The sequence below is a fragment of the Dama dama genome, chromosome 1 (genome assembly GCF_033118175.1).
Source record: "Dama dama isolate Ldn47 chromosome 1, ASM3311817v1, whole genome shotgun sequence".
Lineage (NCBI taxonomy): Eukaryota > Metazoa > Chordata > Mammalia > Artiodactyla > Cervidae > Dama > Dama dama.
Window position 1 is genome coordinate 80,591,467 of NC_083681.1, and position 18,265 is coordinate 80,609,731.

Consider the following 18,265-nt stretch of genomic DNA (forward strand, 5'->3'; position numbering starts at 1 on the left):
TCCTGGAGTTCATGCAAACTTCTGTCCATCGAGTCGTTGATGTCATCCAGCCATCTCATCCTCTGTCGCCCCCTTCTCCCCCTGCCCCCAATCCTTCTCAGCATTAGTGTCTTTTCCAGTGAGTCAGCTCTTTGCATCAGGTGGCCAAAGTATTGTAGTTTCAGCTTCAACATCAGTCCCTCCAATGAACACACAGGACTGGTCTCCTTTAGGATGGATTGGTTGGATCTCTTTGCAGTCCAAGGGGCTCTCAAGAGTCTTCTCCAACACCACAGGTCAAAAGCATCAATTCTTCACTGCTCAGCTTTCTTTATAGTCCAACTCTCATATCCATACATGAATACTGGGAAAAAACCATAGCCTTGACTAGACAGAACCTTGTTGGCAAAGTAATGTCTCTGCTTTTTAATATGCTGTCTAGCTTGGTCATAACTTTCCTTCCAAAGAGTAAGTGTCTTTTAATTTCATGGCATCACCATCTGCAGTGATTATGGAGACCAAAAAAATAAAGTCAACCACTGTTTCCAGTGTTTCCCCATCTATTTGCCATGAAGTGATGGGACCAGATGCCATGATCTTAGTTTTCTGAATGTTGAGCTTTAAGCCAACTTTTTCACTCTCCTCTTTCACTTTCATCTAGAGGCTTTTTAGTTCTTCTTCACTTTCTGCCATAAGGGTGGTGCCATCTGCATATCTGATATTATTGATATTTCTCCCTGCAATCTTGATTCCAGCCTGTGCTTCCTCCAGTCCAGAGTTTCTCATGATGTACTCTGCATAGAAGTTAAATAAGCAGGGTGACAATATACAGCCTTGACGTACTCCTTTTCCTATTTGGAACCTGTCTGTTGTTCCATGTCCAGTTCTGTTGCTTCCTGACCTGCATACAGGTTTCTCAATTAATTAAAAAAAAAAAAAAGTAATCTGAGAAAACCAGAATAAAAGGAAAATTTCCAATCTTAACAACAACAAAGAAAGAACATTTTCCAATTCCAAGAGGCGTTCATATCCTCCGAGAGATTTTGAAAGCTTCTGCTCAAGTGTTGAATTAAAACAACTCTTCCTTTCAATGGGAGAGAGCTAATGCACCTGACCCAGCATGATGCCAGCGTAGGCAGTCAGCAGAGAGGGAGCCCAGCCCCTCCTTCCAGGGGTCAGGTGACACCGTCCTCTGGACTATGATTGGCTCCAGCTCTTGACTAAGGGACATTTAATGATGAATAAGAACCCTGCTAAACGATCAGCCAGCAGAGAGAGAGAAGAGAGAAAGGTAGACTAAACTTGGGTGCGGGAAAAGGTAGTACAGTCTTCATCAGGACAAAAAAAGACTCAGGACAGAGAAGTGAGATGCTGGGAAGGAGCTCACTATCAGCTTTGCCAAAAGTCAAGTAGACTAAAATGTTTTCTGTGTAGGCTTCTTACTTCATGGAATAAAAGGAGAGGGAAAAGGTCATTCTGTAGTTCAATCAGGTGAGAATTAGAAATTCCAGGTGTCAAGCCAGAAATTCTAAAAGTACAGAGGCAATGATGTTTGAAGAAAAGCCTAAGGGCAATGGGAGCCTTGTAGACGATAACTAGCTGTACCTAGGTGCGAGGCATCAGGCAAACGGGAAACCAGGAGCAAGTGGGAAAGCCAGGCTCTCTGCAAGGCAGGAGGCAAATGACAAGTGCGACTTGCCCAGAAAAAGCCTCAACAGGTACAGCTGGCAGGAGATCCAGAGACACAGTCAGGAGACTGACCAGTGGCTGGTGATCAATCGCAAGGTCTACGATGTTACTGGCTGGGCAGACAGGCATCCCGGTCCTCAGTGCAAGGTCCTCAGCCGCTACGCTGGGGAAGACGCCATGGTAAGGAACACGAAGTCTGCCCTCTCTCTCTCTGTTCCAGCTGCTGGGTGGCTGGGACCTTGGCCGTTTTTCCAAAAGCATTTCAAGTATGTGTTCAAGCTCCACGATCACTCATCTCCTCCCAAACCAATTTTTCAAGATTCCTATCCAGCAAAAAGTTGAAAGCTAATTAAGCCTCAAGGTCTAGCTATTATTTACACTAGGTTTGGGGTGAGCTCAGATGCTGACAGTAGATACTATGTGTTATTTCAGGTTTTGGTTTTTGTTCTTGCCATTATGTTTTTTTGTTTGTTTTATTTGTTTTGTTTTGAAATGAAGTCATTGTTTTATAAGAAGAAAGTTACAAATAAGTGAGTAAAATCTGGGAAAAAAAGTCTTCACTCAAGTAGAAATTTCTCAGACTCCTACAACTGGAGTGCGTGAAACAGACAGCAATACATCGGGCGAGCATCAAAATGTTGAACGATGTTGAAAGGGTACAGTGACAGAGGCTTTTAGACTTTGTAGAGTTCTTTCTTGTTGTGTAGTTCATTCAATGTGATACAGGTAATACAACCCACTTTTATGGAAGAAGTAACTGAAATCAGAAGTAACTGAAATCACTGGTTAAGTGACTGACCCAAGTTCACCCAGCCAGCAGATCTCAGATTCAAAACACTTATCTTTCTTAACTTTCAGTCTTAACCACTTTCCTTCATTGTTTTTCCTCATAACTCTCCTCCACCAAAATAGCTGAAAAAACACTTTCAGTGGATGCCTAAAATACCACACGTCATGTGTGTTAAGTCGCTTCAGCTGCATCGAACTCTTTGTGTCACTATGGACCACATTCCGCCAGGTATCTCTATCCTTGGGATTCTCCAGGCATGAATACTGGAGTGGGTTGCCATGCTCTTTTCCGGGGGATCTTCCTGACCCAGGGATCGAACCTGTATCTCTTACCTCAACAGCATTGGCAGGAGTGCTCTTACCATTAGCATCACTTGGGAAGCCCAAAGACACCATAGACACATTCGAATGCATGACCTCACTTAAACCTCATCATAAGGAAAGTGAATGGTATTCCCATATTAAAGATGGAAAAAACTGATACTAAAACATGAAAATAATGTATCTCAGACCACACAAATAACAGTGACAAATTTTTAAATCAGACAGGGTTTTTGTTTACCATAAAGCCCTTTATAGCTGATCTTAAAAATAAAATTTTTATTTAATATTGAAGAGGGAGGTTTCTCAATCCTTAAAAGCATTTAGGAATTCACTCTAAAATATTCTATAAGAAAGTTGATTTTAGCCCAATTAGGAACTTTTTCTCCACATTATACACATGAAGAAATGGATAATAAAAGGTGTTAAATAAACTAATTCAAGATCAGAAAATTAGCATATTATAGAGAAGAAATTTAAACAGATTTTTTTATGTTACCCTTGTTGTTTTCATGTTAGTATATAATTTCTCCAACTGGTTTCAAAGCATAGGATTAAAAATATTGATTCATGAAATTCTGCTCTGTGAGTGTTACCTGACTGATAAAAATAGAATACACAAGCATATGGCAAGTTTGCAAAAAAATAAAGATTTTGATTTTTGACACTAGCAACATCTTCTTTCCCCAATTCTCATCTCCCCCAAATTTCTCAACTTCTCTGTCTAATCAGGGTCTTCTACCATCTTCTCATCTTGATTGTGCAGTCAAAGAATGTCTTTCTGAGCAGACACTTCCACATCCCCACCACTCAAGTCTGATGTGATATTTTTAAAACAAAGCTCAACCTTTTCCTGCGAAAGTGTGCATGAGCTTGTGGCCCATGATGGGAGTCTCACATGTGTCAGGAAGACCCTAGGAAGCCAGAGAGCTGAGGATAGAAGAAGCCAAGTGACAGGCATTTGTGCAAGAATCAGGGGAAAGATTAACAAAAATAAGGGAAAAAATACTTGTTGATGTATGACAGAAAACCACAAAATTCTGTAAAGCAATTAAACTTCACTTAAAAAAATAATGTGACAAAAAAGAGGAAAAAAATACCACAGATCTTATCTCCACAACACAAAGAAAATATGGGCAATACTCTTCTAACACAAGTACAGAATCAGCTCAGAGGATGTGTTAGGAAAATATGTATCTTCAACCACCTTGAATATAACTGGTAGACATAGCTTGCAGCAAGCAGCTCAGCTGATGAATTTGTACTTTGCTGGTGAGTTTTTATCTCCCAGAAGTCAGAGAAAAACCATGATTCTGCATCCAGTTCTAGTCAATAAAGAAGAATTGAACATTATGGGAAAATACACATGACACCTTAGGATGTGTGTCTTGAGGATGAACACCCTGAGCATGGTCAATCATGTGCCCCACACTTTTAGAAGGCAGATCCAGAATGTTCAGAGAAAAGTCTCCAGGGGATGATGGCTAGAGAAGAATGGAAGGGTGCCGGGAGAATCCTGACAACCACGGTATTCCATGGCCACTCAGAGAACATGGAGCCTGAGGTGCGGTATACTGGTTACATAAGCCTGAGAAAGTCCCTGAAATGCTCTGGAACTCAGCTTCATCATCTACATAATGGGAACGACCTCACCCATCTAATAGGTAAATGATACTAAAGCTTGTAAAGGGTTTAGCATAATACCAGATGCACCTTTCATTAAGCCATAGCTATTGTTATTCATATCACAGCATCCATAGCCTCAGAGATGTGACTCACATTTCCTGTTTACCACCTGCTTAGAAATCCTGATTGTTTGTTGCCAACTAGGAACAGAGGAATACGTGGTGGAGAAACTGCATGCTCTCTAGGGAAGGAGGGAAGACCATGAAGTCAGAGAACCTAAGGTCAAATGCTCTCTCTACAGCCTAAAAACTGTTTGCAAGCTGTACCCTGAAAGGCAAATGTGCACCAAATATGATCTCTGTGCACAAGCCCTGGACCATAGCTGCACCTGCCCAGAGGGGGCATCTTTCCTTATTTACATAGAAACTCTTCTTCAAGCCTCCATCCTTCTCATGAAAATTACATAATGATACCAAGGTAATTTGTTCCATAAGGTTACTCACTCATTCATTCATTCATGTGTTGAATCATTCTAAAACTTTTTGAGGTGTCCACTCTAATGATTAAGAGTACAAATTTGGGAATGAAAGAGGTGTGGTTTCTATCTGGGCTCCACCACTTACCAGGAATGTCCTGAGAAGCTTGCTGAAGTTCTTGGAAACTCAGCTCCTTTATCTAGAAAGTGGGATAATGATACTTCTATCTCAGTATGGTTGTCAAAGTCAGTGGAGATAAAATAAAGGTTTTCTTCTTACACCTGGGACAGAGTAAACACTCAAAAAATGGTGTTTATTATTATTTAGTTATTCTGAGATAATTTGTCATTTTTTTCAAGGAATTTTACTAGAGTAAGTTAGTCACTCCATCATGTCCAACTCTTTGTGACCCCATGGACTGCAGCACAACAGGCCTGCCTGTCCATCACCAACACACAGAGTTTACTTAAACTCATGTCCATTGAGTCACGGCTGCCATCCAACTACCTCAACCATTCTCTTCTCCTCCCACCTACAATCTTTCCTAGCATCAGGGTCTTATCGAATGAGTCAGCTCTTTGCATCAGGTGACAAAAGGATTGGAGTTTCAGCTTCAACATCAGTCCTTCCAATGAATATTCAAGACTGATTTCCTGTAGGATGGACTGGTTGGATGTCCTTGCAGTCCAAGGAACTCTAAAAGGTCTTCTCCAAAACCATATTTCAAAAGCATCAATTCTTCAGTGCTCACACTTCTTTATAGTCCAACTCTCACATCCATACATGAATACTCCAAAAAAACATAGCCTTGAGTAGACGGACCTTCGTTGGCAAAGTAACATCTCTGCTTTTTAATATGCTGTCTAGCTTGGTCATAACTTTTCTCCCAAGGAGTAAGTGTCTTTTAATTTCATGGCTGCAGCCACCATCTGCAGTGATTTTGGAGCCCCCCAAAAATAAAGTCTCTCAGTGTTTCCAGTGTTTCCCCATCTATTTGCCATGAAGTGATGGGACCGGATGCCATGATCTTAGTTTTCTGAATGTTGAGCTTTAAGCCAACTTTTTCACTCTCCTCTTTCACTTTCATCAAGAGGCTCTTTAGTTCTTCTTCATTTTCTGCCATAAGGGTGGTGTCATCTGCATATCTGATGTTATTGATATTTCTCCCAGCAATCTTGATTCCAGCTTGTGCTTCCTCAAGCCCAGAGTTTCTCATGATGTACTCTGCATAGAAGTTAAATAAGCAGGGTGACAATATACAGCCTTGATGTACTCCTTTTCCTATTTGGAACCAGTCTGTTGTTCCATGCCCAGTTCTAACTGTTGCTTCATGACCTGCATACACTTTTCACAAGAGGCAGGTCAGGTGGTCTGGTATTCCCAACTCTTTCAGAATTTTCCACAGTTTATTATGATCCACACAGTCAAAGGCTTTGGCATAGTCAATAAAGCAGAAATAGGTGTTTTTCTGGAACTCCTTTGCTTTTTCAATAATCCAGCAGATGTTGGCAATTCAGTCTCTGGTTCCTATACCTTTTCTGAATCCAGCTTGAACATCTGGAATTTCATGGTTCATGCAATATTGAAGCCTGACTTGGAGAATTTTGAGCACTACTTTACTAGCAAGTGAGATGAGTGCAATTGTGCAGTAGTTTGAGCATTCTTTGCCATTGCCTTTCTTTGGGATTGGAATGAAACTGACCTTTTCCAGTCCTGTGTCCACTACTGAGGTTTCCAAATTTGCAGGCAAAATGAGTGCAGCACTTTCACAGCATCATCTTTTAGGTTTTGAAAGAGCTTAACTGGATTTCCATCCCCTCCACTAGCTTTGTTCGTAGTGATGCTTCCTAAGGCCCACTTGACTTCACATTCCAGGATGTCTGGCTCTAGGTGAGTGACAACTCCATCGTGATTACCTGGGTCTTGAAGATTTTTTTGTACAGTTCTTCTATGTATCCTTGCCACCTTTTCTTAATATTTTTGCTTCTGCTTGTTCCATAATATTTCTGTCCTTTATTGAGCCCATCTTTGCATGAAATGTTCCCTTGGTATCTCTAACTTTCTCGAAGAGATCTCTAGTCTTTCCCATTCTATTGTTTTCCTCTATTTCTTTTCATTGATCACTGAGGAAGGCTTTCTTATCTCTCCTTGCTATTCTTTGGAACTCTGCATTCAGATGGGTATATCTCTCCTTTTCTCCTTTGCTTCTCACATCTCTTCCTTTCAAACCTATTTGTAAGGCCTCCTCAGACAGCCATTTTGCTTTTTTGCATTTCTTTTTCTTGGGGATGGTCTTGATCCCTTTCTCCTGTACAGTGTCATGAACCTACATCTATAGTTCATCACGCATTCTACCTGTCAGATCTAGTCCCTTGAATATATTTCTCACTTCCACTGTATAATTTTAAGGGATTTGATTTAGGTCATACCAGAAAGATCTAGTGGTTTTCCCCACTTCATCAATTTAAGTCTGAATTTGGCAATAAGGAGTTCATGATCTGAGCCACAGTCAGCTCCTGGTCTTGCTTTGCTGACTCTATAGAGCTTCTCAACCTTTGGCTGCAAAGAATATATCTGATTTCGGTGTTGACGATCGGGTGATGTCCATGTGTAGAGTCCTCTCTTGTGTTGTTGGAAGAGGGTAAGTATATTATACAAGGCACAGACACATGAATTCCTGTTACTGCACATATTGTTTATCTGATTTTTTTCAAATTGTATGATTCAAAATTAATACACAGTGCTAATAAATAAAATCAAGGCTTAGATCTTCTCACCTGGAAAAGCTTACCTATGAGAAGCCAGAAACAACCTATAAGTCCAACAAGAAGAATTAATTATATGGATTACAACATGTCCATATGAAGCATGCTGCATGCTAAGTTGTGCTAAGTTACTCAGTCATGTCTGACTCTGGGCAACCCTATGGACTATAGCCCACTAGGCTCCTCTGTCCTTGGCGATTCTCCAGGCAAGAAAACTGGAATGAGTTGTCCTACCCTCCTCCAGGGGATCTTCCCTACCCAGGGATCAAACAGGCATCTCTTATGTCTCCTGCATTGGGAGGAGGGTTCTTTGCCACTAGTGCCACTTGGGAAGTCCCAAGTTTTACATAAGTAAGTCAGCAATATTTCTGGGCTCCATAAAAGAAGTAAACACAGTCTTGTGAGGTGTGCACAAGAGTAGCATGTTCAGAACAAAGAAGTCAGGGTTATCACCCAATGTGCATGGTCAGCCACCTCCTTGTGTCTGAACATGATGCTCTGAGAGGGACACTGAGAAACTCAAACTCTTCATCAGGGTAAAATCCAATATGACAGGAAACATATGACAAAAGCCTAGAGGAAAGAGCAAAATTTGTTTCAACTGCTCAGAAGACTGCAAGGTGGAAGAGGAACGAGCTGCATGCAAGTCCAAAAGAGTCAGTCATGTGAAATCAACAGAGGCAAGGCTGGGGCGGGGCGAGAGAGGATGCATACAGAGGTGGGATACAGATCAGGTTCACATCGTGAGTAAGCACCAGCAGAATAGGTGTCCCGGCTTGGCCACATCCTTTGCTTAGCACAATCCTGGTCAACATGATGGCTTGAGGATGAGAAGAGGAGAAGGAGAAAGAGAGGATGAAGGGTGTGGGAGGTAAAGAAAGAGACAAGAGGAGGAGGAGAGGAAAAAATGGTCTTGAGTTCTGAGCAAAGGACCCTGGATTTTACCATCACTGTAGGTCTTCCTCTCCTCCCGCTGCAGGTAATGACACTTCTCCAGCACAGCATCCCTCCCTATACCCAGTCCTACAAGGAAACCAACCGGGATTCCAGCTGTTTATAAAAGGAAAGTTGTCATCAGTAATAACTGCATCTTTGTGGGCTGTCAACATTTTATTTTTTACTTTAAAATTAAATTTTAATTTGATTCTTATTTGAATGATGGTTCAAGTTGAAAAATAGGTACAAGAGTAAAGAGACAAGTGCAGTTAAAGTGCTAATGGGTGATAATGGCCATGAAGAGGGACTCTTTTTCAAACGCCAGCCTGGAGGTTAAGTAAAGGTTGAAGATCAAGAAGAGTCAGTCAAGGCAGAATGGATACAGATATCCGTATGGCTGAGTCCCTTTGCTGTCCGCCTGAAGCTATCACAACATTGTCAATAGGCTATGGTCCCATATTAAAAAAAAAAAAAAAAAATTTACAGAGTCAAAACGAAGGAGTCCATGGAACATGCTGAAGTCCTGAATAAGACACTGACAACAGAAATCAGAAAGAGGGGATGGATAACCAGAAGACATAATTTATAACAGGGGATAAGTGGCTAGGTAAGTAAGCAGGAGTAAGGAGTCTAAACTGCCTGATGGATGACTTATGTAGGTAAGTAGGTGGCAGTTGCCCTTACGAGGTAAAGAAACCAGGAAGATGAACAGGTTTGGTGGGGACACTGGAGAGAGAGAGAATCTGGCCTGGAGCTCAGTAAATATATCACAGGAAAAACTCTCAAATAATGAAAGTTCTCAAGTAATAGAGTGAGTTATGGCAAAAAATAGCCCTCTGTTTATCCCTGTGGATGGAGGGGAATCTTGGTGACTTCATGTAAATATTCTCCACTCCAAAGTGGTTCTTTCCTTTTCTCCTTTGCCTTTCACTTCTCTTCTTTTCTCAGCTATCGGTAAGGCCTCCTCAGATACCATTTTGCCTTTTTGCATCATGACCTCCAGTACAATGTAACAAACTTCTGTCCATAGTTCTTCAGGCACTCTATCAGATCTTATCCCTTGAATCTATTTCTCATTTCCACTGTATAACCACAAGGGATTTACTTTACATCATACCTGAATGGCCTAGTTGTTTCCCCTACTTTCTTCAATTTAAGTCTGAATTTTGCAATAAGGAGTTCATGATCTGAGCCATAATCAGCTCCCAGTCTTGTTTTTGCTGATGTATAGAGTGTCTCTGTCTTTGGCTGCAAAGAATATAATTAATCTGATTTCAGTACTGACTGATTCAGTATTGATCTGGTGATGTCCATGTGTATAGTCATCTCTTGTGTTGTTGGAAGAGGGTATTTGCTATGACCAGTGCATTCTCTTGGCAAAAATTTGTTAGCCTTTGCCTGGCTTCATTTTGTACTCCAAGGCCAAACTTTCCTATTACTCCGGGTATCTCTTGACTTCCTACTTTTACATTCCAGTTCTCTATGATGAAAAAGACATCTTTTTTTTTTTTTTTTTAATGTTAGTCCTAGAAGGTCTGGTAGGTCTTCAGAGAACCATTCAACTTCAGCTTCTTTAGCATTTGTGTTCGGGGCATAGATTTGAATCACTGTGATACTGAATGGTTTGCCTTGGAATCGAACAGAGATCATACTCTCATTTTTGAGACTGCACCCAAGTACTGCATTTTAGACTCTTGTTGACTATGATGACTACTCCATTTCTCACAAGAGATTCTTGCCCACAGTAGTAGATACAATGGTCATATGAATTAAATTCACCCATTCCCATACATTGTAGTTCACTGATTCCTAAAATGCTGAGGTTCACTCTTGTCATCTCCTGCTTGACCACGTCCAGTTTACCTTGATTCATGGACCTAACTTTCCAGGTCCCTATGCAATATTGTTGTTTATATCATTGGACTTTTTTGCCATTAAACACATCCATAACTGTGTGTCATTTCTGCTATGCCCTAGTCTCATATTCTTTCTGGAGCTATTTCTCCACTCTTCCCCAGTAGCATATTGGACATCTACTTAACTGGGGGGCTCATCTTTCAGTGCCATTGCTTTAGCCTTTTCATACTGCTCATGGGATTCTTGAGGCAAGAGTACTGAAGTTGTTTGCCACTCGCTTCTGACCACGTTTGGTCACAACTTTCTACCATGGCCCATCCATCTTGGGACCCTGACTTTGAAGGGCTTGAGACTGTGGGATATGAGTCTAGGCCAGTTACCAAACCTGTCTGTGGTTCAGTTTCTCTCTCTGTAAAATAGCAACAATAGAACCAAACACATAAGTGTTATTGGGAGATTACTGAAAGAGTTAAAGGCATTTAAAGTGCTTAGAGCAGTGTCTGGAATGTAGCAAGTGTCCAATAAACTTTAGATGCTGTATTTATCATAAACTCAACAGTCACACAAGTAATTTACAAGCCTCTAAATTTACAGAATCATTTAGGGCAGGATGCCCTAGATTAAAAAGAGGAAATGGTGCAGAGTTTAGTTGTTTTTCCTAAATATTTTCTTTAAGGAAAAGATAATCCCATTCATGGCTGAGAGCTATAATTATTCATTATCTAAAACAGTGCTGATCCCTGAGGGTAAAGACCTGATATGAATTTTCTTTGTGCATCTGTGATTACCCAGGGATATGTATGTAGACAATTATTGTTTGAGCACAGAACTGAAAGTCAGGAAGTACAGGCTAAGTCCAGCTTCCACCACTTGCGGAGGATTTCACATTAACCTCTCTTCTGGGCTTTAGTGACCCAGTGAACTTTAGTGAAAGTGATGGTAAAATCAGGCAAACGCCCTGTTGCTGTTGTTCGGTCGCTAAGTTGTGTCTGACTCATTGTTGTTATGCCCGATGTCCGAATGCCCGATGTCCGAATCCCCGAGCGGGAAGAGAGAAGGCTTCCAAGACAAAGCAACTGGCAAAAAGGGGAAGTTTATTACTGACTCGAGCCAGGGCCCTCTGCCACATCCAATGCAGTGGTGCAGGTCAGAGAGCCCCGAGCCCAAGCTGTTACACAAATTTATAGGGTGAGCACACGCCATTGGTAGTTGGTTTAAACAGATTGGTTACAAGTTTGCAAAGCAATTTCATTGGTCAAAACTTTCGCATGGGCAGGACTTTCCTGGGGTTTTCCGCCCCGTTCCTAATTTCCTAACTGGCAAACAGCGGTCAGTATTAAGTGAAAGCTAATTGGTCCTAATTGGCAAACAGCGGTCAGTGTTAAGCGAAAGCTAATTGGTTGTATCCAGGTGGCCTGATAATCTTACCAAGTAGGAAGGCCTACTCCTAATCTAAGGTGCATTACTTCTGCTCGCCTCACAATTGTGACCTCATGGACTGCAGCACAGCAGGCTTCCCTATCCTTCACCATCTCCCTTGTTGAAACTCATATGCATTGAGTCAGTGATGCCCATACAGCCATCTCATTCTCTGTTATCCCCTTCTCCTTGTACCTTCGATCATTCCCAGCATCAGGGTCTTTTCCAATGAGTCAGCTCTTCCTATTAGGTGGCCAAAGGATTGGAACTTCAGCTTCAGCATCAGTCCTTCCAATGAACACCCAGGACTGATCTCCTTTAGGATGGACTGGTTTTATCTCCTTGCAGTCCAAGGGACTCTCAAGAGTCTTCTCCAACACCATGGTTTAAAAGCATCAATTCTTCGGTGCTCAGACTTCTTTATAGCCCAGTTCTCATATCCATACGTGACTACAGCAAAGACCATAGCTTTTACTAGACAGACATTTGTTGGCAAAGTAATGTTTCTGCTTTTTAATATGCTGTCTAGGTTTGTCACTGCTTTTCTTCCAAGGAGCAAGCAAAGTTTAATTTCATGGCTGCAGTCACAATCTGCAGTGATTTCGGAGCCCAAGAAAATAAAGTCTGTCACTGTTTTAATTGTTTACCCCATCTGTTTGTCATGAAATCATGGAACTGGTTGTGATTATCTTCATTTTTGAATGTTGCATTTTAAACCAGCTTTTTCACTCTCTTTTTCACCTTCATCAAGAGGCTCTTTAGGTTCTCTTCACTTTCTGCCATAAGGGTGGTGTCATCTGCATATGTGAGGTTATTGATATTTCTCCTGGCAATCTTGATTCTAGCTTCTGCTTCATCCAGCCCAACATTTCTCATTATGCAATCTGCATAGAAGTTAAATAAGCAGGGTGACAACACACAGCCTTGATGTACTCCTTTCCCAATTTGGAATCATTCCATTGTTCCATGTCCAGTTCTAACTGTTGCTTCTTGACCTGCATACAGGTTGCCCAGAAGGCAGGTCAGGTGGCCTGGTATTCCCAGCTATTGAAGAATTTTCCACAGTTTGTTGTGATCCACATGGTCAAAGGCTTTGGCATAGTCAGTGAAGCAGAAGTAGATGTCTTTTGGAATTCCTTTGCTTCCTCTATGATCCAACAGATGTTAGCAATTTGATTGCTGGTTCCTCTGACTCTTCTAAACCCAACTTGAACATCTGGACATTCTCGGTTCACGTACTGTTGAAGCCTAGCTTGGAGAATTTTAAGCATTACTTAGTTAGCGTGTGGAATGACTGCAATTGTGCAGAAGTTTGAAGATCCTTTGGTATTGCCTTTCTTTGGGATTGGAATGAAAATTTATTTTTCAAGTCCTGTGGCCACTGCTTAGTTTCCCAAGTTTGCTGGTGTATTGAGTGCAGCACTTTCACAGCATCACCTTTTAGGATTTGAAATAACTCTGCTGGAATTCCATCACCTCCACAAGCTTTGTTGTTAGTGATGCTTCCTAAGGCCCACTTGACTTCACACTCCAGCATGTCTGGCTCTAGGTGAGTGATCACAACACCATCGTGGTTATCTGGGTCATTAAGATCTTTTTTGTGTAGTTCTTCTGTGTATTCTTGTCATCTCTTCCTGATATCTTCAGCTTCTGTTAGGTCCATATGGTTTCTGTCCTTTATTGTGCCCATTTTTGTATGAAAATTTCCCTTGGTATCTCTAATTTTCATGAAGAGATCTCCAGTCTTTCCCATTCTATTGTTTTCCTCTATTTCTTTGCACTGATCACTGAGGAAGACTTTCTTATCTCTCCTTGCTATTCTTTGGAACTCTGCATTCAGAGGGATATATCTTTCTTTTTCTCCTTTGCCTTTCACATCTTTTCTTTTCTCAGCTATTTGTAAGGCCTCCTCAGGCATCACTTTGACATTTTGCATTTATTTTCTGGGGGGATGATTTTGATCACCACCTCCAGTACAATGTTATGAACCTCTGTCCATAGTTCTTCAGGCACTCTACCAGATCTTATACCTTGAACCTATTTCTCACTTCCACTGTATAACAGCAAGGGATTTACTTTAGGTCATACCTGAATGGCCTAGTGGTTTCCCCTACTTTGTTCAATTTAAGTCTGAATTTTGCAATAAAGATTTCATGATCTAGCCATAATCAGCTCCTGGTCTTGTTTATGCTGATGTATAGAGCTTCTCTATCTTTGGCTGCAAAGAATATAATCAATCTGATTTCGGTATTGACCATCTGGTGATGTCCATGTGTAGAGTCATCTATTATGTTGTTGGAAGAGGGTGTTTTTTATGACCAGTGTGTTCTCTTTACAAAACTCTGTTAGCATCTGCCCAGCTTCATTTTGTACTCCAAGGCCATGCTTGACTGTTCCTCCAGGTACCTTTTGACTTCCTACTTTTGCATTCTAATCCCCTATGATGAAAGAAATCTAAGTGCTGAAGAATTGATGCTTTTGAACTGTGGTGTTGGAAAAGATTCTTGAGAGTCCCTTAGACAGCAAGGAGATCCAACCAGTCTATCCTAAAGGAGATCAGTCCTGAATATTCATTGGAAGGACTGATGCTGAAGCTGAAACTGCAATACTTTGGCCACCTAATGTGAAGAACTGATTCACTTGAAAAGACCCTGATGCTGGGGTAGATTGAATGTGGGAGGAGGAGGGGATGACAGAGGATGAGATGGTTGGATGGCATCACCACCTAAATGGACATGAGTTTGAGTAAGCTCCAGGAGTTGGTGATGGACAGGGAAGCCTAGCCTGCAGCAGTCCATTTGGTTGCAAAGTGTCAGACATGACTGAATGACTGAACTGAATTGATGAAAAGGACATCTTTTTTTGGTGTTAGTTCTAGAAGGTCTTGTAAGTCTTCAAAGAACCATCCAACTTCAGCTTCTTCAGCATTAGTGATCAGAGCACAGACTTGAATTAATCTGATATTGAATGGTTTCCCTTGGAAATGAATAGAGATCATCTTTCATTTTTGATTTTTGTACCCAAGTACTCTATTTCAGACTCTTTTGTGGACTAGCACACTGTGTGATCTACTAAAGTTATCTATGGCCACCAGAATTCTGATGTTCATGGGGCCTCTAGAGATGAGCCCATCCAAACCTTTCCCAGGCACTGAACCATTTTAAAGTTGTATCAGTGAATTTGAAATGAATTTTCTTGCTTCTAGGATTATGTTCATAGCTCTTTTTTATTATTATTTCAAATTTCTCATTCCTGTAGAGCTTCTCAGCATCTCACAGGAAATTCATTCTTTGAGCTAATCTAAGTGAACTCTTTCTTTCATAAAGGAATCTTTTGCACACGCTAAATAGCTGATAACATAGAAAGTAACAGAGGTCTGTATAGATAGCAAAGTCCCCCAAAGTATAATCAGAGACCAAACAGCACATTGATCTAAAAAGGCGACTGTTATGAATAGACACTCACGTCTACACATAAAGCGGACAAACAGCAAGGCCCTGCTGTTCGGCAGGGACCTACACTCGGTACCTCACAATGGCCGCCCGGGGACTGGGCTCTGAGGGAACAGTGCGTGTGGGTCACGTGCTGTGCACCTGACGGCAGTGCGACGCTGCTCGTCGCCCACACGTCAACGCGGCCTTTGTCTGAAAGGAGGAGACTTCTTATGGGGGCTTCCCCGGCAGCCCGGCGTTAAGACTTCTCCTTTCAGTGCAGGGGCGCAGGTTTGATCCCTCGTCAGGGAACCAAGATCTCACATGCCTCACAGCCAAAAACAAAACAAGACATAAAATAAAAGCAATATTGCCACAAATTCAATAAAGACTTCAAAAGAAATGATCTGCATCAAAAAAAATTAATTAATCAGTTTTAAAAAGAGAATTGTTAGAGTTATGTATCTGTTCAATGAACCTCCCCCATCCCCCAGAAAAGAAGCAAATTATAAGTCCCATAACAATTTGAGGACAGTTTACAAATCACTATTCATCTGTCTGTTCTCCAGGAAAAAAATATATCATAACTTGTTTTTAGCATTTTGCTTTTTGTTAATTTTTTAAGGTTTCATGTTTTGTTTAAATTATGCCTAATTATATTTATTAAATAAATAAATGTCTATTCATAAACTTAAGGTATAATACATTGATAAAATGGATTAATAATTATGTTCATCTGTGCTCCCTCTCCGCTGAAGGAACTAATTCCTTTCTTGCACATTTATCTCACAGTCCCAGTTGGTGGACGATTTCCAAGAACTGCGGAGGACATTAGAGACCATGAATTTGTTCAATGCCAACCTGGGGTTCTTCTCCCTTCACCTCGCCCAGATCTTGATTTTGGAGGCCCTGGCTTGGGTAATAGTGTGGCATTTTGGCAGTGGCTGGCTTGTCACAATATTCATTTCTTGTCTTCTCACGGTTGCTCAGGTAAGTAGGTGACCTAAGCCCAGGCAGCGGCTCTATGGGAAGCCTCAGAATTTTTTCTTCCCTCTTTACACTGGTGTCAGCGGCTGCCCGGCACTTCCTGGCAAGTTACTCATCAGTGTCTGACACCAGCAAGTTATCAAAACCCACTGGGCCCCAGTTCTCTCATCTGTAACACGGGGTAATGATTATTTTATGGAAATAATCTGAGGAGAACTAAACAAGTTACTCTGTAGAGTGCCTAGCACAGAGACTGGCATGTGGTAAATATCCTTGACAGTTGCTACTCTTTGCCCAATATTATCCACACAATGTCAGTAACTGAAGTTCTGTTCTGGGCCATGTAACCTTCACCTATATCTTTTTGTTCTTTAACCAACCAACATTGTTAATGGTAGTTCAATGATTTTACTAAGACTAGGGCACATATGTGAACTTATTTTGTTTTCTTTTTAATCGCTCAGTTGTTTCCAATTATTTTAGACCCCGTGGACTGTAACACACCAGGCTCCTCTGTTCATGAATTTCTTCAGGCAAGAATACTGGAGTAGGTTGCCATTCCCTTTACCAGAGAATCTTCCTGACCCAGGGATCAAATCTGAGTCTCTCACATTACAGGCAGATTCTTTACCATCTTAGCCACCATGAATAAAGAAAGACCCATATTAATTTATGCCGATCTGTGTGTGTGTGTATATATATATGTGTATATATATATATACATATATGTGTGTATATATGTATATATATATATATATATATATATCACTGTTTATACATGCTGTTTCATAATAAAAGATTCCACTAAAAAGAAGTTATATATCTGTATTTTTTTAAAAAATCCCCTGAGACACTAGCCAAAAGCCTCATTTCACCAATACTTATCAATACACCAGTCTATGAAGAGAGCCTATTTATTATTACATGATAATAGGATCATGGATTCTGCCAAAAATGTCAGTCAGCAACTGGCGTGTATCAGGGCAATTGATAAATCCTTTGAATGAAGCACAGACTTCTGAAAATGGCATTCTATGCCCACAACACTGTATTGTGGACACAAAGGGAAACACACCTGACCCTGCACCTGGGCAACAGTCATCCAGTGGAGGAGATGGTCATTTAAATATCTAGACACAATACAAGGCAGAAGGGAAAGAAACAACATGTGCTGCTGGGGCAGAAAGAGGCATCTAATTCTAATTGAGGCAATTGGGGATGATTTCATGGAGAATTAACATCAATGGTAATTACAAAATTTTATATGCTAATTTTTTTCTTGAAATGTCAACTTGCTTTATTCTTTGAAAAGCAACTTTTGGAATCAAGAAAGGAAAAATATTTGACTGCTTAGCATTATCAGGAATTTTACATGTATTTTGCCTGCAAGCTAGCTGAATGAGCAAGGTATAATATTATAATCCTTGCTTCTCAGACAAAGAACTGAGTTCAGAGCCACCAACTAGCTTGCCAAGAGTTGTATAACTTGTAAAGTGGTGAAGGACAGTTCAGAGCCCTAGTCAGTCTGACTCCAAAGGCATCCTCCTTCCATTCCAAACTGGACGACTCTGACAGTAGAGAGAAGAACATTCTAGGCTTCGAGAGCCACCTGCGCAAAGGTCCAGGGACGGGAAAGCACTCAGCAAGTGTGACAGATACAGAGATCTCCACTGTTCTCATGGGGTCCCGAACCCACCAGCGGGCCCACTTACTGCTTTCTTCTTTCCTTGTCAACCTCTCCGACTGCAACCCTGTCTCTTCCAGGCTCAGGGTTCATTTCTGCAGCATGACATGGGACACTTTTCCATGTTTAAGAAGGCCAAGTGGAATCGCCTGATGCAAAACTTTGTGATGGGTCATCTCCAGGTACAGAATGTTCCAGGAGTATGATGGGATTCTGAAAGCCATTTCACTAAGCAGTGGTTTCTACATACACTCATCAGCAAAAAATGTTAGTACACACCCCACAAGTAAATGTAAATATACTGAC

General features: G+C 41.1%; 1 pseudogene; it reads left to right on the top strand.

Moving 5' to 3' along the window:
* The first annotated feature begins 1,524 nt into the window (after positions 1–1,524).
* LOC133073200 (fatty acid desaturase 2-like protein FADS2B) overlaps positions 1,525–18,265 on the top strand; it is a 44,107-nt pseudogene continuing 27,366 nt past the window's right edge.